The 24,122-nt window shown below is 40.6% G+C and overlaps 1 pseudogene; it reads right to left on the bottom strand.

Annotated features, from left to right (window-relative positions):
• LOC149144530 (protein trichome birefringence-like 25) overlaps nucleotides 1–10,125 on the bottom strand; it is a 32,005-nt pseudogene extending 21,880 nt beyond the window's left edge.
• Nucleotides 10,126–24,122: the final 13,997 nt, after the last annotated feature.

Below are 24,122 nucleotides of genomic sequence, written 5' to 3'. Positions count from 1 at the left end.
ACCATTATAATTTTTAGGTGAAACAACAGCTTAATAAACAACACATTGGGTAAAACAGAGGCTTAAACTTTGGATTTAAATTCTGGTAGTATATTTTATATAATAATTCATAACACAGACAGTTGGTAATACACGGGCAAAAGTTATAATTAAACCTAACCACCATTGGGACTTTACAGTTTTTTATTACGAAGTACTCTGTGTTTCTACAGGCTCTTAGTGGTTCCATACAGTCTCTTCTAATATTGATTGAAACTTGGGAACAGACTCCTGTCACTGCCCTTGGGACCATGTAAAAGGTTTACGAAATGTTTGCACAGGGGATAGTACTCTCACAAGGTTCCCTTTCCATTACCCTTGTCATGTCTGAGATCTCACTATTGGCTTCTAATATATGTATTTTTCTTGGCCCACAGTTCCTTCCCTGCAGAACTCCAGTATTAATGGAAATATCATTTGAAATTTTCATGTAGTTATAACAAAGGGAATGTGGAACCCTAGGAAATTAGGAATACTGCAGGGTAGGTGTTTGTGAGCCTTGGTCAATTATTTCATTTAAGAGCTCCTTGTGCTGTAAGTTTCAGAATGGGATATTGCCTCAATGTGGGAGGTTATTCTCCCCAATGTGAAGAACCTCCATCATCTGACATAGATCCTGCATTTATGAATACCCATGGCAACAAAGAGTTGTGGCAATGGTGGTGGTGTTGGATCAGAGCAAAGAAGGGTTTCTTATGGGTAGATATGGGTAAGGAAGAGTTGGGCATGGGGTGTGGCAAAGATTAGCTGGAGGCATTTGTTCTGGAAGCTCAGAGCCAAGTTGAGAAACAAGATATCTACAACAAGGCCATCTCATGGATTCAAATATGATGCTGGAAGCTATGCTCTGAACTTTGATGATGGGTGTTGGTAGGAACTGCATGAGCATTGCTTGGCCTGAAAATATCATGCAAATGCAGTGCACCCAATAGTACTTGACACATGCAATCCCCTCTTTGTCAAGAATGAATCTGATCAAATTATTGAAGACCCCATCACCATGATCATCATTTCTGTGACTCCAAACCTTGACCCTCGACCTCTATTTCAAGAAGCCGGCATAAACAACACTATTCCTTAAGCCAAACCCGTGAAGGGTAAGGCATAGGCACCGTTATATGTCAAGTCCCTAAGCTATCAACTACCTTTGATTGGTATCATTCTTGGATAGACTTTAGAGGGGGATGGTGTATTTTGTTTGGTCAAATTCACCTCAAATGTTGGAGGTTTCCTTTAGAAAAGGTGAAGGGTAAGGTATAGGCACCCCTATATGTCAAGTCCCCAAGCTGTCAACTACCTCTGATTGGTATCATTCTTGGATAGACTTTAGAGGGGGGTGGTGTATTTTGTTTGGTCAAAGTCACCTCAAATGTTGGAGGTTGCCTTTAGAAAATGTGAAAAAATTATGAGAAGGGGATGGATATTTATAGTGAACTCAGGTTGGGAGGTTTCCTGGGAGTTCTTAAAGAGTTTGATGCCAAAAAAACTCCACTACGAATGTTGGTCAAAGCATGTCAAGCTTCTAGTAGTCTTGAACAGGAAAAAATTAAAAAACCTATGATTTGTGGGGTTATCCTATAAAGCAAGATATATTGAGAAAGGCATTGGGAAGGCCTATGATATCAAGGCTGTTGAATGCTCTCCATGCTCTAAACAAAGGGAAGTCGATGATATTTTTTTCCTTAATAAAAGATGCTTTTCATCTCGAAAAATTGACATAGTTTTGATGTTGCAATCACTGATTTCTCAAATAGTATGGTAGCACATGCAGCTGCATATTGATACCCACATTCAAAATATATATTTAGACGTTACAAATACATAGCATGATAAGGCCATAGAATTCTGAAACATTGTGACATTGCCATAAATTCAAAACTGATGACCAGAATATTTGAATAGTCACTAAGAGATCCAGTATGCTCTCTTCATTTCCCAGTATGAATATTATGAACGAGCACCTCACTACATAAACAATGCACAACGTGTTCATTCTATATATGACTTACAGGGTAACAAGATGGAATGCTTATGAAATTGGTCACTATAGCTACTTCTATCCTAACATCAATAACTCTCAACACTTCACTCCATAATATCTAGGAGTATGTCCCAACAAATAGTAACAACCTATCAGTTTAACATTCAACAAAATACTCTCATTTTCCCATGGCTTGACCCATGGGAGGTTGCATGGCAATCCCTGCTTGCACTGATTGATGTTTTTCCATACATACCGCCCACCCTGTGTATTGAACATAAATAATCAAAACATGCAAGTCCTAGATCAATAATGTTACAGGAGGCAACTTCTATAGTAAACACATGAAATAACTCATTTATACATTATCCAAAGCTGGATCAAAGCCTTCGTTATTGAGTTCTCTGTATTCGCGGGACATAACATAACACACACAAAAGTAGTGAACAAGGAAATCTACGCTGGATCAAAGCCTTTGTTCTTGAGTTCTCTGTATTCATGGCACAAAGCATAGCACACACAAAAATAGTGAACAAGGCAATATTGACAGTAAGAATAAAAACTTGTAAACAAACATAAATTCATGTCGCGTGAAATTCAAAACTAATGAGGAAAGCCTAAATATACCACAGTGCCATTAGAAGTATGTAGTGAAAACCTTAGCATATGAATATAAAACCATTGAACAATCACAGGTGCCTTTGACTTTGCTTGATTCTGTCTAGTATGGAGCAACGCGAAAAGAGGCCACTGCACACAAATGAGACCCTTCGCGATTCCCAAAGGCCCAATTAGCTGTCACATGAGCAGAAATGGAAGTTCGGTGATTTTTCAAGGGAGTGAATCCCTAAAAATGAATACACGGGAAAAAGTTATAATTACAGGTGACCACCATTGGGACTTTACAGTTTTTTATTACAAAGTACTCTGTGTTTCTGAAAAGAATTCGTAACTATTTTTTGGTGATCAAATGGTTCAACGTTTCTCAATCGTCTAACATATAATCTTAGGGCGCATAAGGATGGCAGGTAGGCAAGAAGGGGAGTTGATTTCAAAGAGGAACACCTTACGATGTAATTAAAACATTTCTAAAGTGAAAATATAAGTAGCTTTGTTATTAATTTTGTAATTTCTAAACCTTTAAACCTTAAAGGTAAGGTAAATTCTTAGAGGTAAATTTTGTAAGTTCTAAACTTATGGATTTGGCTTGGTTGAAAGTTCTAAACCTCTAAGCATTTACTCATATTTTCTTAAACCCCCCGATTCCTTACCAAAATTATATTATAATGGAAAGACATATGATAGCATGGACATATCCATGCATACACATGTAAGAACATGTTGCATGGATATAGCCATGTGAACACATATAAGGGCATGCATAGCCTGAAGATAGCTATCTGAGAATATTTATAGCTTGGAGACAACCATGCAAGCACATGTAATAACATGCATAGCTAGAAGACACCCATGCAAACACATGTAAATATTATGGCCATGAACCATGAAAAAAACATAGCTATGTGTCATGCAACACGTTTCGAACATTCTCCCACTTGTTTTTCTCTTTGCATACATGAATCCTATGAGTTATAAAATCAACAATTCAAAGCAACAATGCTCATTGCTTCTCTAACATAAGGGAACTTCCTAGTACAAATAGAATTTGTAAATGAGTTTGCAATATTCTTCAAAATGTCAACCTTCACTAACAAAACCATATTGTCTTAAACCATGTATCACACAAAGTGGTGCTTAAGATCAATATGCTTCAACTTAGAATGATAAGCAAGGATCTTTGCTAGGAATATTTCACACTAAATTTCACAACATAGCTTTACATGTTATTGTATAAACCCAATGCATGGGCACAAGCTCTGTAACCATTATGTTTCCTTACTGCATTAAGATACTTCCATGTATTAAACTTTTGTAGTCATGAGTGAAACTACACTTTGTCTCTTTCTCATCAAACTAATTGCTTGTATAAGGGCCTATGCATGGAGTTAGGTTACACTTTTTGGCAAAGCGAGGGTATGTTTTGGTGAAAAAAATAAAGCTCAATCGAGCCATTGTAAGCGTTCAAGAAGTAATTTTTAAGCACTCGATAGAACTTCTTGAGGGCTTAAACATAGACCGATCGAACATTTAAACAAACCCTCAATCGAGCTCCTAGTCCATAGCATTTAACATCAATGCCATTAATAAATTTTGGTGCACAATTATTTTTTAAATGACTCAATCAAGCTATTGGTTAATCACATTCATGGCTCAATCAAGGATTTCTTTAACCCTTGATCGAGTTATTTGAATTTAGAACTCAGGAACTATACTGAGCATTTTAAGTACTCGATTGAGTTATTGAGGTCCTAAAAATCTCAATTTTAGCACCCCTTTTGCAGATTTCTTTGCAACACCATTTTGTACCGTAGCGGATTTAGGGAAAAAATTGTCCTTGAGTGGTGGAGTTGATCATGTTGGATTCGTGAAAGAATCCTATTTCCAATGTCATATGAATTTGACACTTTCGAATTCATCTGATATTTTTCATCTAATTTCTTATAAACATAATGCTTGAATTTTTTTTGGATAATTTCAAAGGTGTTGAATAAAAAATCAATAACATAAATTATACACAATGATTTTTATTTTTTAAATACCACTATCTTCGCTTATGAGTCCTATTCAAAAGGGTAATCTTGGTTTTTCGACATTTTTAAATAGTCGATAAAAATCTTACGCAAACATGTGTCTGCAAAATGAAATTGAATTATTACTTTTCCAACTTTAAAAAATAATAAAAAAATATAATTTTGCAAAAAAAAAAAAATTAATATGAAAAAATTAGTTTATCCTTGTACATCATGCTCATATATATATATATATATATATATATATATATATATATATATATATATATATATATATATATATATATTAGACTAAGTTATACTATGAAAATACACGCATACCTTTTAAGATGTGCGAAAATTTGCAAGGACACGCATTTCATTTAATGGAAAATTGACAGATTATATGACGCAATTTTTATTTATTTATTATCTATATATATATATATATATATATATATATATATATATATATATATATCTATATATATATCGCAAAAATATCATTAAGAAAACAACATAATTCTTTGAATTAAAATTCACAATGCTAATATGAATTTTGAGGGCTTCAATTGATAAAAAATAAAAAATAAAATTGAAATTTCATTGCCACATTTGGCCCAAAAGTGTAACCCGTCTTTATGTATTCACCCATAAAAAGGTTAAACATGTAACCACTTGTAGATCTTCTATGATCTAGATCTCCAACCTAATGCACATTAAGAAAACCATGTACATCTAACACTTTGTCTAGTGTAGGTAGTGATCTTGGGTTATCGTTCATCCTCAACCCTCAATTAGTGATAAGGTTTTGGAACCTCTAGAATCTTTTTGAAATTTCACATGTGCAACATATGACAAAAATCTCCACCAAAAAAGCTCAAGTGTTGCACTTGTAATAGCATAAGTTTCATGCCAAATTACACCTTATAAACACTTGTGGACTTGTTTGCAACCTCAATGTGGGAAGGTGAGGATGGATATTAGTTAGTCATAGCACCAATACCAAGGAACTACTTACATTGATCTAGCTTGTATTATTATCTGCCACAATGTACAGATGAACCACATAAGAAGCATATGAATTAAGAGCCCAACAAAGGGTAGTCCAACACACATTAACAACCTTATGTTAGTAGGGTACTAGGAAACAAGTTCTCCAACAAAAGTCTCAAGAGTGCATCAATGAGCACTATTTTTGTGCCAACTTTCCCCTTATACTTCTAATAGGATACTCCAAATTCTACCCATTGGCATGAGTTTCGTACCAACTTGCACCTTATACACCATCTCATAGATATCAATGACAACAACGTGTAACAAAAGACAAATATTTTATAGATGTAGAAACAAAGCCAAACAACACCACTCAAAATGACCAAGTCAATTTGTTTTATTATCTACAACAACATACACGCATAAAATATATAAAGAAAAATGAGAAAGGAACTAGGTTGATCCTAGGTTGAGGTCAACCCATTTATTGTATTAAAGAAGAATGATCAACCCATAGTGGGATGTTATCACGAAGATTTCATGAGCTCAGTTGCCTCGGGTAGCTCAATTAGTGATTGCCATGTTTTGAAGTATTATCTAAACCATGAGATTCAAGGTTGAAGTCTCTATGAATCAAGCCAACACCAACAATAATAATAAACAAGATTATATTAATTGTTGGCTTGTTAGGGTCTGACCCAGGTTTAGAGTTAATTAGCCAAACAAATCCCGGTACTATTGGCCCTTTCGGCAACAGTCTGCGAAGCGCGGACTAAGGTCTCACTCGAAGTAGTATGGGAGGGTGCTAGAACCAATTTTCCGCACCCTAGAGATGTCTGATGAGTTCAACTGGTCTGTGGTTTGGCCTTGCGCGCAGGTTGCCTCGCACACTTTCCCGTACCTCGCAACCTGATATACTACCTTCGCACAGCCCTACCCAAGGGCTAAACGATGCGCTCTACGTTATTACCCAAGATCTTACTTGTATTTCAATGTAGGCAATTAGCTTTGTCTACTTGAGTGCTTTAAGTTATACTTAACAACGTAAACCATTCATACAAATGCACGCAGTAAATAAACAATATATTTGCAAATTATATCAATCATTCATTAACCCAAGAATAGATACACAAAATTATAACAAAACTTCTCTTTATTAATTCCTTCCTCCTCTTTATTAATTCCTTCCTCGGCTACAGACTCAATTCTGCCCTGCGCACTTAGCTGCGGACGACTAGGCCTTTGTGCACTCAGCTACAGAGCCTTTCTCCTACTCTACGACCCAAAGACACACTTCAACCTGTGACTCAATCCCTTTGACTTCTCATGACCCTATTCTCTTCTCTTAAATTAGATCCCTTCAACACTTAAAGCCTCGCTCTATTTATACAATCCCATGGTCTACATGGGTAGGTCTATCCAGCCGACATTACATTACAAAACTAGGGCAGACAACCTTACGACTCTATCATACTTTCACGCCTCGTGCCCTCAATTTGCAGAGCACTACAACAAGATTCGGTCAAAACTTTGGCTTTAAGCCCCAAAACATCCCTTGGGGGGATTCCATGCCCAACATGCCCCCAACACAAACATCGTGACTTACCCTCGAGTCACTCTGTCGGCGCGGCTATCTTTGTGCGGAGTCCTGCCAATTGTTCTTGAACTGCACGGAGGTCAGTAGCGCACTGCGATGTTGCATGCTGGATCTGTTTCATACGCTATTTTGAGGCCTCTGTGTTAGGAGTGCTTCTCTGCATCAATGTGTGCATCCCTTGCATGTGTGCAATCTTGCCTTCGATTTCTGTCGTGATAGTGAAGGCCTTCTTGATCCAAGGTTTCATGCATTATTTTAGGACTGCTTCCTTATGTCGTGCCGCACCCACCTGTTCTTTCAGTGCCTTGGCCTGCTGCATCCTTGCAAGCCTCTGAGTGATGACCACCATTTGCATTGTTCCTTAGACGATGTCATACTGCTGTTGGAGTTCATGCGCCTCTGTCTCTAAGCACTGGATGTTGGGGTCCTCCTGCAGAGTTGTGAGGACCTCAAGTGATTCTTCTAACATGTTTGTGCAGTCTCGCACTGCACCTCCAATTTCCTCCAATCCTACTGTGATAGCTCTAGCGCGCTGTTCTCTAACTTTTGGGGCAGTGGATGGCTGTGCCTTTAACTGCAGCTCAACGATCTGAAGGTTCAACTCCAACTAAACCTTTGTTGTTTCTTCCTTTGCCTTGCAAACCCATGTTTTTAACCTATGGATCTGCGTGTCCGCTGGTATGTCTACTGGGATGGCCAGCTCTAGGACACTTTGGCAAGCGTCGTCTATCACCTGTGCCAGTTGTTGATTCTGTGACACCAATTCGTAATGCTGCAAGCTTAGTTGTTCCATATATATTTTCTTCTCACTGAGAACTTGGAGCATGTGACTCTCCCTAGCTCGCAGCTCTGCAGTTATCCCATCCTACAACCCATATAAGGTCTCACGCAGGAGTGCAACTAGGTTGATACCGATACCTTTCAGTGTGCTAACCGAAGGCCTATCAACCTCATTTGATGGCACTAGTGCTCCTTCCGGTAGCATTATGGTGTTTGTCATCCGTGCACGCAACATCTGCTCTGCTGCTGTTGAGCCAACTGCAAGGCTGGTTGAGAGGGTACCAACCTAAGGAGGGCACACCTATAATTCCTGTAGTTGCGCTCTGAGGGCCTCCAACACAATCTGGTTCTCCTATATGAAATCTTTGAGAGCCTCAAAGGTGACATCGCACATTATCTCGTCGATGTCATGTAGATCACCCTCGGTTAAGGTGATTGGGTCAATGGACAATTTCGAAGCTTTGATCTTCTTCTGCAACCCTACCCGCTCTGTTGGGTACTGGTGCTTCAACTGCGTTGACGCAGTTTGTGTGTCCACGCCTCCCTCTTCGGTCTTACTTCATCTTCTTCCCGCCCCTGTGTCGTTTGGTCCTTACCTATCTTTGCAGCTGCCTCCTGTGCTTCTATGGCTGCTACGACCTTCTCTTGTTTGGCTGCTCTCTATGTCGTGTCTCACGCTACCCACACTTCTGCTGCCACTGCATCCTTTCTTTGTTTTTCATCCAACTATGCGATGTGCAGCTTGGCCATGTATTTCTTTCATTACGCCACCAATTTTTCGATCTCTGCGATTTCTGGTGGATGCCACTCCGACGACCATGCCTCTAGGACATTGAAAATGGCATTGTTGGTGGCTACAAATGGTAACTTTGTCTAATGTTTCGATGGGTCCTTCCGCACCCTGATATATATGTTATGTATGTCTGCCTTAAATTCTATGAAGCTCTACAGGCTGTTGTAAACCATGGGTGACAACCGTGGCTTACGGTTGATCCATATTTTGAGGTCCATCTCCATGGACACCCAGAAGAACTTTCAATCACAAATCCTTTTAGCATCCTTCGTGGCCCAGAGTGAAGCGTACTTCGTGGCCTCCAGTAAATCTCTATCAATTATGGGGAATTGACTATCCTCCGACAATTCCCCAGCTACGAGCACTATGGACAGCAACAACCATGCATAGTGTAAAGTTTTTCCATGTTCCTGGGCTTTGCGACAATTCTCCAAAAATTTTGTGCAGAGGAATTCATACCAGTTATACTAGATCCCCTCCATGCACTTCTCGGCCAGTGCGACCATCGGCGCAGGTACCTCGTCTGTGCGACACTTGCGCATAACCTTTCTTTCCAGGATTTGGGTTGCCATGCGTACTATTTTGTCCTTGATGCTGGAGATGGCATAGCCTCTTTCCTTATTTTCTAGCTTGTACTTTTTCTTCATGGCCTCCGTGATGGCCAAATCATTGCCCTTCCCTTCCGATATGGCCAAGGGGTCCTCCCCTTTGCACGGAAGCCGGAAGACATGGGGGATGGGCTCCTCCAGCCATAAACACCCATCATGCACTAGGCAGAGCAACTTCCCGATGACGAAAATGGTTATTGGGGCACGGTGGAAATGAAACACCAAGATTATGTTCAGCAACTCGACCTTTTCCACTCCGTGCAACCACTTCCGTGGCTCTAATGCTGTCACCCCCTCGTGGTGTTCTGCTTCATGAGGTTTCTGGTCTCAAGATGAGGGAATTTCTCATGGTCAGTGAGGTCACAATATTTGAATTTCAGGCTCGGCATGTGACCCAGGTGTGTACCTTCAAACAAAATGCCATATGGGAGGAGCGGGTTCTGGAGTGAGCTCTTGGTCTCGTCCAGGTCCTTGGGCACTTTTGCCTTCCATTTTCATGAGGGGACATGGGCAGGCAATTTTTTTGGAGAGTACGTAGGCTGAGTATCCACCTCCATGCCTTCATCCTCTTCTTTTGTGATGATAATATCCTTCAGATCTTCCTCTTCTTCATCTGTTTCTGTAGTGACGACTTTCCCCTTCTCGTCCATTGACAACTTGGTGTGCAATGGGTTCCGCGGGGACACACGTACGAGAACCATCGCTTGTTTGTCCTTCTTGGGTCATGGTGTATGTGGTGACTTCGGAATTTCTGCCACAATTCTAACACCTTTTGGAGCATCCCCTATGGTCAGGGCCTGTGTGACCTCATGAGTGGATATTTATGTTATTTCTATAACATCCTTAGCGGTTGTCATTGTATTCGTTCGAAAATCTGGCACTTGCAAATTTAGGGGCTCACTAAACACTCGACGCACAACAATCAGGGTTCTGCTCGATCGCTCAATTCACAAAAGACCATCTATTGTTGCTTGGTAGACCTTTGTATTTTATAACACTTTTGGAGTTTGAATTCGACCGTTCCCCCCAAATTCGATTCATTAATGCTCCCTTGGTAGTAGATTTTCCCATATTTTGTCCATAAATCACGTCTTAAGTTCCTGCCGCTCGCTCCATTTGGCCTCAAGTCGAGCATCCCATCGTGAATATTGACTTCAACGGTCACTTTCTGGCCAACCTGTACAACAGCGCAACCCCTCATGCATGGTCGCGAGCCTTGTGAATCTTTGTTTCTATGTGCATCTCCATTATCGCGCAGCTCCCGGGCAGAATAGTTTATAGTCCCGCGCTCCCTTCCAACTGCTTGGAGCACTAAGGCTGTCCTTCCCTCGGCTAGTCAGGTGGTTGCACCATCCATGAAAAGTTCCATATTATTGTTCATCATGTTTCCTAGAGAATCCACACCTTTTATTGTTTTGGTCGGCATCACGCACTTTACTATTTGCAATGTGCTACTCTGGTCGCTATGCTTAGCAATATGCAGTTTAAGCCAAGGCATTAGACTAATCAATTTGTGGCAATAGGCTTCAACCCTGTCCTCATGATCGTACACACCCTGCCTTACTATTATGGTCTTTTTGCTGAGAAAATCTTTCTTTATTTCATCCTCCATTTTCTTGACTTCCGCGTCCGCCAGAGCGCTTTTCTTCCGCAACCGTACCCTTTCTTTTTCAAGTTCGTGGAGTCGAAGGTTTCCCTGCTGGATTTCTTCCTCAAATCGCATGCGTTCTGCTTCTTGCGGCTGTGTGATTCCTTCTTTCCAAACTCTGTGAACCATCGTATCTGTTGGTGCTACTATGCGTGGACTATACTTTTCATGCTCCACGGGTATGACAACATGCGCTTCATACTTTAGCGTTGGGGGTGCCCATGTGGTCAGGGTTTTGCACATGCTCCTATATGCCCAGATAACCGTTGGCACGCGTAAGTCTCAGTCAGCTTGTTTCACATGGTGGACTGTGTTCAATGCTTCACGTACTTTGTCAAGAGCTTTTGCGTGAATATGCTTTTGCGCTTTTGGTCTTACCATGCTTCCTGGTCTCACACGGAGGGGGTTTTTGCGCCATTGTCTTGCTCGCTCCTGCTTATGGGTCGTGTTTCCTATCGTGACGACGATGTGCCTTCATGCAGGTTGTGCACCACATGCCTGTACCCATCTAGAAAGGTGGGCGTGTAGGCTATTTTTCCCATCATACTAAGCTTTCATCCGCCTTTGAGGCTTTCCAAACCACATCACATCATCCTTCTGCATTTGTGCCAGGCCTTAAAACTCCTTTGGTGCGTACCCCACCATCTTGCAGGCATAGTGCGCAGTACCCATTTCAGAGCATCGAAACGCTGTCGTTCTGGTACTTCCTTTTCAAATTTGTTCAGGAAATCATCCACCTCGCTCAACCTATCATACGTATGTAGGTCTCTTAATTTTGTTGTCACGCAACGCAATGAACTTTTCATCATGTTACAATGGATCATGGCTACCTCATGTAACCAGTTTTGCCATCGTTCTATGTCCTCGTTCGAATCTGAGGTGTAGGAGCTTTCACACTCCCACGAGATTCTACCATCCGCAGTTGGATTTACCCAATCCTACTCCCGCGTAGTTATCTTGTAGATACAATCTAGATCTTCATCGTTGTCTTAGTCACGCACTGGCTCTGTGTAGCATGATCATTCTGCAGGGTCTAAAGGTACCACTACGCGTAGTGACTTTTTCTCAAAAATCATCCTGCGCTTCTTTAGATTTATCACTCCATTCATGTCAGTGGCCCAATCTATACCCAATAGTGTGGGATAAGGATTGATATCATCAACAATCTCTATCACTTCGAAATATGCAAGCGTGCTCACTCCTTCGATATCAACTGTGATTCCCTGCAATCTCCCCATAGGTAGGATCTTTTGCTGGTTCGCCATTCACAATTGGATAGGTGACCATTACAATGCAGCCTGCCCATGCGCTCCCATGTCTGAGTTGGTAGGATGTTCACGTTCGATCCTAGATCTAGAATCACTTGATCCATTTCATATTCCTTGACCTGTGTAGTCAATCTCATCTCCCTTCCTGTTCACGTCGTGTGCTTCCCGAGCATCCGGACTATGTGCGGTTCTCCTGGCGTGGTCCCAGCACATCTAGTGATGAGTTCTTCAGCCCCTTCACAAATTTTCTCTCACGCAACAACTTCATGTATGTCTCCAAGAATGTAGTGAGCATTGATGGGTCCATTTGTGGTTCCAGTCTGTCTTTACTTTCCTGAAGTGGAGGCATTTTCGAAGATCTTCTTAGCTTCCATGAATGTCTCCTTAGCGCGCTTTAAATCAAATTTTGGTTCTTTTGTTGGAGCCTTGTGAACCCAAGCACTCTCTTCGGGCTACTTACCTTTTGTCACCTCCTGTTGTGATACCACTTCGGAGCACGATATTTACATTCGGGTCTTCCTCGCATGGTCCATACCTCATCATTTGCAAGTTTTGAGTTGGGGGAGGCTAGAGTGCTCCCTTATCGTGCAACCTCGCTATCAGCATGGGACAAACCTTCGTCTCATGATCAAACTAGGTACAATATGAGCATCATGGTCTCATTGGATTTGTACAATTGCGGGCATAGTGACTTGGCCCTTCACAATTGTAACATATCAATTGTCTGCAACCTCTTCTTGGTCCCATTCCTCCTCGACCTCGTCCACGCCCCTGAAATCCAGTGCGCGCCATTCCTGCATTTTGATTGAAGGCCCATTTTTTGGTTTGAACTCTATAGGTAGGAGTCTGATCCATCATCAATTCATAACTTCTACAGGTGTGCTCATCGTGGCCTACTGATTCACAGAAATTATAGAACAACTTTTGGGAATTCTGTGTATACTTCCGTAATAGATGGCAGTTATCTGTAGCATGCTTCCCTCCTATCTGACAAATCACGCACCATAATGCAGGCATTGCACTCAGTCTTACTTGTTCCTCCGATCTCAATGGAATTGGTCCTCCTCCCACCAGGTAATTCGCGAACACTGGACAATGGTCCTTGTCATGTCCCTGGCCTTTGCACTTTATGAACCATACCTCCTTGTGCGCTTCTGGGTGAGCTGTCCTGTCTTGTTTCAAACTCTGCATCTCAAGGCACAAGTTCTGCAACTGTGCGTGGATTTGTTGACCTCCCTAGTGAGGATCTTGTATCGGGGTTTCGTGCAGTCTCATCACCATCTCCAAGGCCTCGACTTAAGTGGTTAGCTTCTATTGTGACAACGCATTCCTTAGATGCAGTGTTAGTGATGCTACAAACCATGTGCAGTGTTGCCCATCTGTCAAGGTCATATTAGCTTCATAGATTTTACTCTTTAGTCTCTAATCCAGCTCCCAGGGGGTCTCGCCTGGAAGCATCGCGATTTCCTTAAATCAAATGATTGACTAGGTCTTTGATTTTGGCCTGCTAAATTCTTTGTCCAGCATAGCCTAGATATCTACAATCTCTGCGTTCGAATTTTCATTGGAATGCTTAATGTACCACATCAGTGCGTGAACACGCTGAGCACTAACCAATGTTGCTTTCTTTATATTGTCATCCGTGACTCTTTGCGCTTCCCATACAGCCTTTACCACGAACCAAAACTGGTCAGGGTCTTAATTCCCTACTCCCTTGAACCCTCACAACTTTAGCGTGCTTGCCATATTGAACTATGGTGGTGGTGGAGGTGGTGTGAGCAAAGACAGGGTTGAAGATGGTGAAACTAGCGGTGGTGTAGGTGGGAGTGGTATGCATGGAATTTGTTGCTTTATCAGACTGATCACACTTCTAGATGAGACATTCATGATCTCTTCCTCGCTCTCTCGTGGAGGTGAAATCAAGGGGCTGGTTTCTATTTTTGTGCTACCTTCATTTCTGTAGATCCTCCTACTCTGCATAGCCCCAAACATCAATTTATTCACATAACCATTTTTTCACACAGTAGCATTTTAATCCAAGTGTTCAAAGATTTAACGTACTTACTATTATCACTCTAGGAAACTCTCCTAGGTTTAGAACAGAGATTCCCAGTAACATATAATTTTGAATGTTGCTATAGGAATTTTTGGAAGGGATGATGTTTGGGTTCAAGCCAGATAACCACTTCAACTTTGTTTTCACTCCAGATATTCATGAACACCCTCAGCCTACAAGGCTTTAGACCACCATTTTTCAATAGTTGCAGATTAAGGGAATGAATGAAGAATACCAACAACACCAGCAAATGCATACATAACATATGATGGCCAACTGCAGCCAGTAAAATAAGCTTGCAGATCTAATCTATCAACGCAGAGACAAGATGATAGTTGTCTAGCATTAGATACAGAAGAAACATGGATGACCTATTCAATGGCAAACCTAATTTACCAATGCTAAGATATGATGATAGTTATCAGGCATTAGACATATGGAGGACATGAATAAGCCAGTCTAGGTGCAAGTTTAGAATAGAAGGGAAATGGACATTGAACATGTAATAGAAAAAGAAGCTTGTATTACTAAAAATGAAGATGAGACACTGCAAGTCATAGAGTATCTACAGTCTCCAGAAGTTGAACCGCACAACAGTAACCGACTCCGATTACATCTTACTTTCGGTTATTTATGGTTTACTCTTACAATGATCCTTAGCCATTTAGGGCAGGAGATGTCTCAATCGACCACCTACTGGTCATTAAATGTCTGATTGCGTTCCACGACGCAATTTCATTCCATCACGAAAACATTTAATCACTTCTGGTACTATGCTGTCCTGCAAGGTGATTGGCTTAATTGTGGCAGTGGAGCTCCATGACTGTTTAATTCTGCTTTCTAGATTGTGTTGTGTCCTTCCTTCGGCCATGCTTTTTTGTTAATTCGGTTCAATGGTCTTATTATCATCAGACTGAAAGAGTCGACCACCTTCTTCTTTGGATAACAAATAGGGAGTGGAGTATAAGGTGCATGGGTGGACGGACGTGCCAAATCAGACGGACGGAGCAATGACAGAGAGGTGGAGGATGATCGGGAGTGGTCGTGAATGCGGGCCGTTCGATCAAGGGGAATGCACGGTGAAGATCGTGCGTAGGAGGCTTGCGGTCGCGGTGGGAAAGGAACACGTCCGGGCCGTTAGATCTCAGGTGGAAAAATCGGATGGTTATCGAGCGGAGGAGATGCACAGACGATAATAAACAGAGGTGGTTTGGCCTAGGAAGTTATGGTTTATATCAGGCGCTCACTGGGCAGTAAGTGGTAAATGGTGGAGTTCGTCTGATTCCACTCAGCGGGTGACACGTCGTAGTGGAAGAAAGAGAAAACCGCCTTTATCGAGCGATTATTCTCCTTGTTAATTGGCGGTGCGATATGATCGAGGGTCATTAGATCTAGCAAGGGGTGATCTGATGGCGGGGAATGATCAGGTAGGTTTCATTGATCGGGTGAAACACAGGCCATTGGATCGATGGGGAAAATCAATGGCGGAAGGACAGGTGGTATGGATGTCCTCGGGAAATGTGCAGAGGGTGTGTATGGGCAGAAAGGTAAGGTTTTTTAGGGTTTTGGGATTAATTTATTTAGGCTTAAGGTGAGGAGAGGGTTTCTTCGAGATGTGAGGGTTGGGTTAGGAAATGGCGAAACAAAAGGTAAGTGGAAGGGTGAGAAAGTGGGTGATGGCCCGTGTGGGGCCATGTTCGAGACATAAAAGCAGATCATCTACCTCCCTTAGCCTCCAAACTAGCAGCACTGGACCTCAGAGCTAACACTAGCTCCTTCTAGGGATGAAAGCCTCCCTGTGAGGTTTCAAGAACTGTAGACCACTTCCTTTCCATTAAATCCAAAATCAAATCTTCCTCCTAGTGTTCCATTGGGCATGGAGTCAATTTTGCATAAAAATAAAAACTTGAAAACAACATATTTGTAATACCAAGGCTTGAAAGCCTTTAAATGAAATAAAGTTCGAAGAACAACCCATTGAATGGGCCATCAAAAACATCTCCTCCTTCCTTTAATGCATTCCTTTTGAGAAAACAATCACCAAACTGATAATTGACCCTTTTTACCTTTCTATGAAAGGTTTCTTTCTCTCAGTTAATGTGTATATCAGCCAGTTCATCAAAGACTTGCAAAAGCCTATTGATTTGATCCTCTACTTCAAAAAACTTCCAGCATTTGATATTATTAGGTAGAGATGGTCTATATTTCACCTTCTCTCTGTATGCTTTCAGCCTTGGATGTTTTGATTGGGAGGTTTTGTACACCTATTGAATAATAAGGTCTGATTCATACTTTGTTGTGTCATTTGTGACCTGAAAAGTTAATATGAAAGATGAATCAATGCATTCGTGTGTGGGAGACACAAGGAATTCAGTTGTTCCTACAGCTTCCTCAGAGCAAGCCCCATCAAAGAACATGTCCCAAACCTGTGGGCCTTCTTCCTTTGTGATTTGGCAAACTGATTTTTTAAGCTGCGTAGAGGCCAACTGATAAGGCTTGGTAATGTCAAGACTAAGCTTATCCATGACAGTCTTGGGCATTGAATTATGGCCAGCACTAGTGTCTAGAGGGAAATTATGAAGGATTTCATCATGGATAGACAAAGAAACATAGAATGATGGGGAGTTGTCTTCACAATTTTCAATCATTGGGCTGAGAATAACAGTTGGTTAGTCATCTTGCAGATTTACATAGTCAGTGGAATCTTGGATGTTTTTAGGATCAAGAGCCTCAAGGATAGATTTCTTGAAGGACTCATTCTTCACGGGTTCAATTAGGGGCATAGGTATTCTTGGATTCTGAGTTTCTGATTGAAAACTTAAAGAAGAAGGGGACTTGTCAAGGCCTCTTACCTCTATGGCTAGAGCTTTGAAGATGATAGGATCAACTGCTGGTTGCTTCTGCTTATTAGCTTGTTGTTCTGTAGGGACAATATCTTTATGAACAGGAGTTTCCTTGACATTATCCATCATCGACCTCATATTATATTGGTGCTGATTTTCAGTTTGTAGAACAACTTTACCATCCCATTCTTGGCTGATCTAGTCATTGAATAATGACTTCTCATAGGAAACTTTGGTTAAAAAGGTGGCACTGCCTTTGTCTTCCAGACAATGGATCTCATCGTTTTCCTCATATTGGTCTTCATCCCTGACTACATTCTACAAAGGGGTCTTCATCCTTTGGTCTTCATTTGCGTCTTTATTTCTTTGAGGAACCTGCAGCTGCTCATTAGTTCTTCTGTATAGGTTCAGATTTCTAAAAGCCAAGGCATTAGGAGCTCTTCCTTTCCAAAAATTCTGCTCCATTTTTAGCTTAGAGACTTCAGAGGCTAATGACTCTATTATCTTGGTCATCTTATCTAACTTGGGATCTCAAGATGATGAAGATTCACCCTTGTGTCTTCTTCGATCAACATGTCCCTTGAGTTTCTCTGCAGCCATGATGTTGGATTCTACCTCCAAAGCTGCATCCTACATCTCAGCCAAAGTGGCACATCTTCTCTCTCTCAGTAGTAGACAGAAGTCAGAATCACAAGAATTGGCATAGGTGAGCTTAGTAGAGGTAGGGGTGGGTTTCACTTCAGCTGGTATCTTGTTGTACATGCGGTTAAACTTTTTATTGAAATCAGAAAGTGACTCCCCATTTTCCCTTCTCAGGTTTCCAAACTTAGTATGATAGTAGAGAAGATATTTCTTTTCCCCCCAAATGCTTTAGGAAAATATTATCTAAGGCCTCAATATGTGTTATGGATCTACGGGTCAATTCTTTGAACCATTTTCTTGCCTCTCCATCTAGGCTTTGGACAAATACTCTCATCCACACATCATCTTCACTAATGTCTAGATTATCGACATAGCTATAAAAAGACTCAAGATGTTCTTCAACTGTAACTCCTTCAGTCCCAGTGAACTTAGGCATATATTTTTGATATTCTCCATTAGGCATTGCATTCAAAGGAGTCAGCAGGACTAAAGGTCCATACCTAGCAGCTATGATTCTTTCCATTTTGGTGAGTGCTTGTGGACCTGCCATGGTTGTGGTGGGGCACTGGCAGTTTGGATGATAGAAAGTTGAGGGGTGACTGATAGGACTAAAGGAATATGAGGGATAAGAGGTGAGGTTTCCTTCAGGCTTAAAGCAATAGGGGAACCTAAAGAATAAGGAGCTTTATGAATCTCTGAAATTTTTTCTTCAGTGTTAGTGCTAGAGGCTATACTCTCAACATGTATTTGTTCTATTGCAAGCCTTTCCTTTAGAGATATAGAGGATTGCTTAGATTTACCTGATCCTGATGCTCCTTTCTATGATATATTTCTCCCTTTGATGATCTTTTCAGGGTCAGGTACTAGGTCAGCTAGTGACTTCTGAGGATTTCTCTAAGTATGCCTCACAAACTGAGCCAGAACTATGATGTGGAGTCGCCAAGAGGTTCGGCCTCAAGTAGAGTCACCAGATAGATGATTACAACAAAAAAGGTGTCCAGACTTTGTCTATCATCAAAGCTGGATCTGTGTCGTTCTCCCGGGGAAGCTGAGCTTCAATCTCCTCTCCACGACAACGACGCCAATTATGTTATCACTCCAGGAAACTCTCATAGGTTGTAGATCAGAGATGCTCGATAAAATATAATTTTGAATGTTGTTACAGGAATTTTTGGAAGGGATGATGTTTGGGTTCAAGCAAGATAACCACTTCAACTCTTTTTTCACTCTAGACATGCATGAACACCCTTAGCCTACAAGGCTTTAGACCACCACTGTTCAATAGTTGCAGATTAAGTGAATGAATGAAGAATACCAACCACACCAGCAGATGCATACATAACATATGATGGCCAGCTGCAACCAGTAAAAGAAGCTTGCAGATCTAATCTATCAATGCAAAGACAAGATGACAGTTGTCTGGCGCTAGATACAAAAGAAACATGGATGACCTATTCAATAGCAAACCTAATTTACCAATGCTAAGATAAGATGACAGTTATCAAGAATTAGACATATGGAGGACATGAATAAGCCAGTCCAGGTGCAAGTTTAGAACAGAAGGGAAATGGACATTGAACATGTAACAACAAAAGAAGCTTGTATTACTAAAAATGAAGATGAGATGTTGCAAGTTATAGAGTATCTGCAGTCTCCAGAAGTTGAATCGCATAACAACAACCAGCCCCGATTACATCTTACTTTCGGTTATTTATGGTTTACTCTTACAATGATCCTTAGTCGTTTAGGGCAGGAGATGTCTCAATCGACCACCTACTGGTCATTAACTGTCTGATTGTGTTCCAGGGCACGATTTCATTCCGTCACGAAAACATTTAATCACTTTTGGTACTATGTTGTCTAGCAAGGTGATTAGCTTAATTGTGGCAGTGGAGTTCCATGACTATCTAATTCTGTTTGTTGGATCATGCTATGTCCTTCTTCCTTCGACCATGCTTTTTTGTTAATTTGATTCAGTGGTCTGACTGTCATCAGACTGATAGAGTCGGCCACCTTATTCTTCAGATAACATATAGGGAGTGGAGTATAAGGTGCATGGGTGGACGGACATGCCAAATTAGATGGATGGAGAAATGATAGAGAGGTCAAGAATGATTGGGAGCGGTCGTGAATGCGGGCTGTCTGATCAAGGGGAATGCACAGTGAAGATCGTGCGTAAGAGGCTTGCGGTCGCGGTGGGAAAGGAACACATCTGGGTCGTTAGATCTCAGGTGGAAAAATCAGATGGTTATAAGGTGGAGGAGATGCACAGATGATAACAATCGGAGGTGGTTTGGCCTAGGCAATTATGGTTTATATTGGGCGCTCATCGGGTGGTAAGTGGTAAACGTTGGAGTCCACTCGATTCCACTCAGCAGATGACACGTCGCAGTGAAAGAAAGAGAAAACAACCTTTATCGGGTGGGTATTCTCCTTGTTAATTTCCCGTGCAATGTGATCGAGGGCCGTTAGATCTTGTGGGGGGTGATCTGACGGCAGGGAATGATCGGGTAGGTTTCATTGATCGAGTGAAACACTGGCCATTGGATCAGTGGGGAAAATCAACGGCAGAAGGACACGATGGTACAAATGTCCTTGGGAAATGTGCGGAGGGCACGTATGGGATGAAAGGTAAGGTTTTTTGGGGTTTTGGGATTAATTTATTTAGGCTTAAGGTGAGGAGAGGGTTTCGTCGGGATGTGAGGGTTGGGTTAGGAAATGGCGGAACGAAAGGTAAGTGGAAGGGTGAGAAAGTGGGTGATGGCCCGTGTGGGGCCCTGTCTGGGACATAAAATCATATCATCTCCCTCCCTTAGCCTCCAAACTAGTAGCACTGGACCTCAGAGCTAACACTTACCTCGTGATCCTTTGAGGAAGTGTCATTCCGCCTCTCTATAGCTGACTTAAATATCTACTGCAAACTCAGTGATAAATCCTCCTATAATTCGATCGAGCCAGTGATCCACAGTGCACGATATTATCTTCCAATGCTTCCAATATGCGCACCAATTCTGGAGTCCACACAATAGGTTTTTCGAGTCTACAACTTCCTTGACTTTCTGTTAGCTTCGCAATCTACTCGTACAACTCTGTTGGGAAAAATGCGAAGAAAATTTCATGGATCTTCGTATGCAAGTAGCAATCTAACCACTCTTCTTTTAATAGCCACGGATTCCTGTTTTTCTGCGCCACGAACTCGTGAATTTTCCTGTCCAACCAATCTTCAATTCCTTTCTTTGTCGAATTGCATTGATACGATGTCAGACATCTCTATGCAAATCTCGGTCTCGGCAATGGAACCATTTGTTGGCTTGTTGGGGCCTAACCCAGGTTCAAAGTTAATTAGCCAAACAAATCTTGGTACTACTGCCCTTTCGGCAACAGTCCACAGAACGTGGATTGAGGTCTCACTTGAAGTAGTATGGGAGGGTGCTAGAACTAGGTTTCCGCACCCTGGAGATGTCTGATGAGTTCAACTGGTCTGTGGTTTGGCCCTGCGCGCACTTTCCTGTACCTCGCAGCCTGATATACTACCTTCGCGCAGCCCTACCCAGGGGTTGAACATCGCGCTCTGCGTTATTACCGAAGATATTACTTGTATTTCAATGTTAGTTAATTAGCTTTGTCTACTTGAGTGCTTCAAGTTATACTTAACAACATAAACCATTCATATAAATGTGCACAATAAATAAACAATATATTTGCAAATTATATCAATCATTCATTAACCCTAGAATTGATACACAATATTATAACAAAACTTATCTTTATTACTTCCTTCCTCGATTATAGACTCGACTATGCCCTGCGCACTCAGCTGCGGATGACTAGGCCTTTGTGCACTCAGTTGCAGAGTTTTCTCCTACTCTACGACCCAAAGACACACTTCAACCCGCGACTCAATCCGTTTGAATTCTCATGCCCCTCTTCTCTTCTCTCAGATTAGATTGCTTCTACACTTAGAGTCTCACTCTATTTAGACAATCCCATGGTCCGCAGACCATGGGTAGGTCTATCTAGTCGACATTACACTACAAAACTAGGGCGGACAACCCTATGACTCTATCATACTTTCGTGCTCCGCGCCCGCAATTCGTGGAGCTTTACAACAAGGTTCGGTCAAAAATTGGGCTTTAAGCCCCAAAACATGCCTTGGGGGGGTTCAATGCCCAACATTAACAGAGTACAAATCTTTAATTATTCAGATTGTCCACACTTTAATTATTTAACTTTTCTTATCATTGTAGTTGCTCACTAGCCCAAACCCATCTTAACTCTAATCTACCAAACACCAAGAGGGATCAAATCTCTTTTCACTCCAAAAAAAGTTGGCATATCAAGAGATTTAAGATGTATCTTGACTTGTTTAATCTCTCCTTTTAAATATGTTATATTCCACATAAATACCATGGGGTCTCAATACCATGGCCATTTTTATTATGATTATTATTTTTTAGGGTTACTTTTATTTCAATATTTTTTTAATCAAATTAAAATGTCTAAATTACATTACATTAATCTTTTTATTTTATTTTATTTTTATTTTTATGTAATTTGACTTAATCAAAATGTTAAACATTACATTACAATATCTCGATCATAATGGATTGGAGAGCTAAATGCAATTATTAAATGACTTTTTATCATTATAATTAGTGATAAGTATAATTATGATTTCAAAAGTGATATTTTTTGTTGTTGTTGAAAATCTCACTCTAAAAAAGACACTAAAGTATGTGAGAAATTATATAGGCTCAATATTGGGGAGAATTGAGATTAATTATAAAAACCAAGAACAATTTTTATTATATATATATATATATATATATATATAAATATATATAAATATATATAATTTCATATATATATGTTTAAATTAAAAATATTATATAAAAATTATTAAATTTAAATTTTATTTTTATTTTTATTTTTAGTTAAAAAATATTAATATATAATATAAAAAAAATTATTATTATTAAATAAATAAAAAAATTTATAAAATTAATATGCATCCAAAAAAATTTGTATCAATATTAGATATGGAATAATAATTATTAAAAAACAAAAACAAAAGACCAAACAAGTTTTCTAAAGAAACAATGCATTCTCTCATTGGTTCTTTTGTCGTTTATGAGTTCTAAACTTCTATTGATTGGTGATGTCTCTCGATTCCACTCGCATTGGATAATCCTTTTTAGCTCTATTTACAATGCTAACATGGACCAGTGGAAAGTTTTATATTTACAATGGTAACATGAACAAGTTGAAAGTTTTATATGTCGAGCTTTTATATAAATATATATGTATAGATAAATAATTTATGAATTTAAATATATATAAATAATCTATGAATTTAAAAAATATATGTTTATATTGGGATATATTGTATTTTTATTTTAAATATGTCATTAAATAATTTATTGGAAATTAAAAGTGAACACAAATTATTATTATTAGTTTTAGATGTATGGTTGTCTAATTTTATTTTATTTTCAAAATAAATAAATAAATTTATTTATTTACCAAATTTTATAATTATTAAGAATTATTATTTAAAATTCTTATAACCATAAAAAATCAATTATATTATTTCTTATAATTATTAGTTTTAACCCTCGATTAGGATGAGTGCAGTGTCAGAGGTGCTAGACTTGAGTGGACATAGGCTGGACAGTGAAATTCATTACAGCCACAACCCACATGCTCAAGACAGAGAGTACGGTGTCCTCTGCCTTGATTGCATAGGAGGTGGGCTGGCAAGGTGGCAGAGGGCGACATAAGGGAAGGTGGCAAAGGGGAAAGGTGTCTTGGACGTGTAGGGAAGGCGAAAGGTATAACGGGGAAGGAAGGAGCAGCAAAGTGGAAGGAAGAGGAGCAGCGAAGGCCGAGGGTAGAGTCGACCATCTGGTATGTAGTCTGGCCCTGGCACTGTTTAATTCGTATGCTCTGGTTGGGTTCCAAGGGAAATCCCATGATTCGGAGGGAGAGTTGCTGGGAAGGAGGGAGAGGCGCGAGGCCACCCTAGAGAGGCTTAGCTCAGCTAGGGAGAAACCAGGGTAGACAAGGGGGGAATTTCGCTTGGCTCTACACTGTTTTGACTCTGCTCTTGAGCATAAGCTAGGGCTATGGCATGGTGGGAACCGGGAGGAGCCTTGATACAAGGGCAATATGGAGTGAACAACCTTCGGGTTGGGATGCTAGTAGGGTGGGCAATGGACTGAGCGAACCCAAGCAAATGGCA

This window comes from Pinus tabuliformis, chromosome X (assembly GCF_031772625.1).
Source record: "Pinus tabuliformis cultivar Carrire ecotype Pingquan chromosome X, CPIR1, whole genome shotgun sequence".
In the NCBI taxonomy this organism is placed as follows: domain Eukaryota; kingdom Viridiplantae; phylum Streptophyta; class Pinopsida; order Pinales; family Pinaceae; genus Pinus; species Pinus tabuliformis.
Note: the sequence above shows the minus strand (reverse complement) of the source record. Positions and strands in the feature narration are given on the sequence as shown.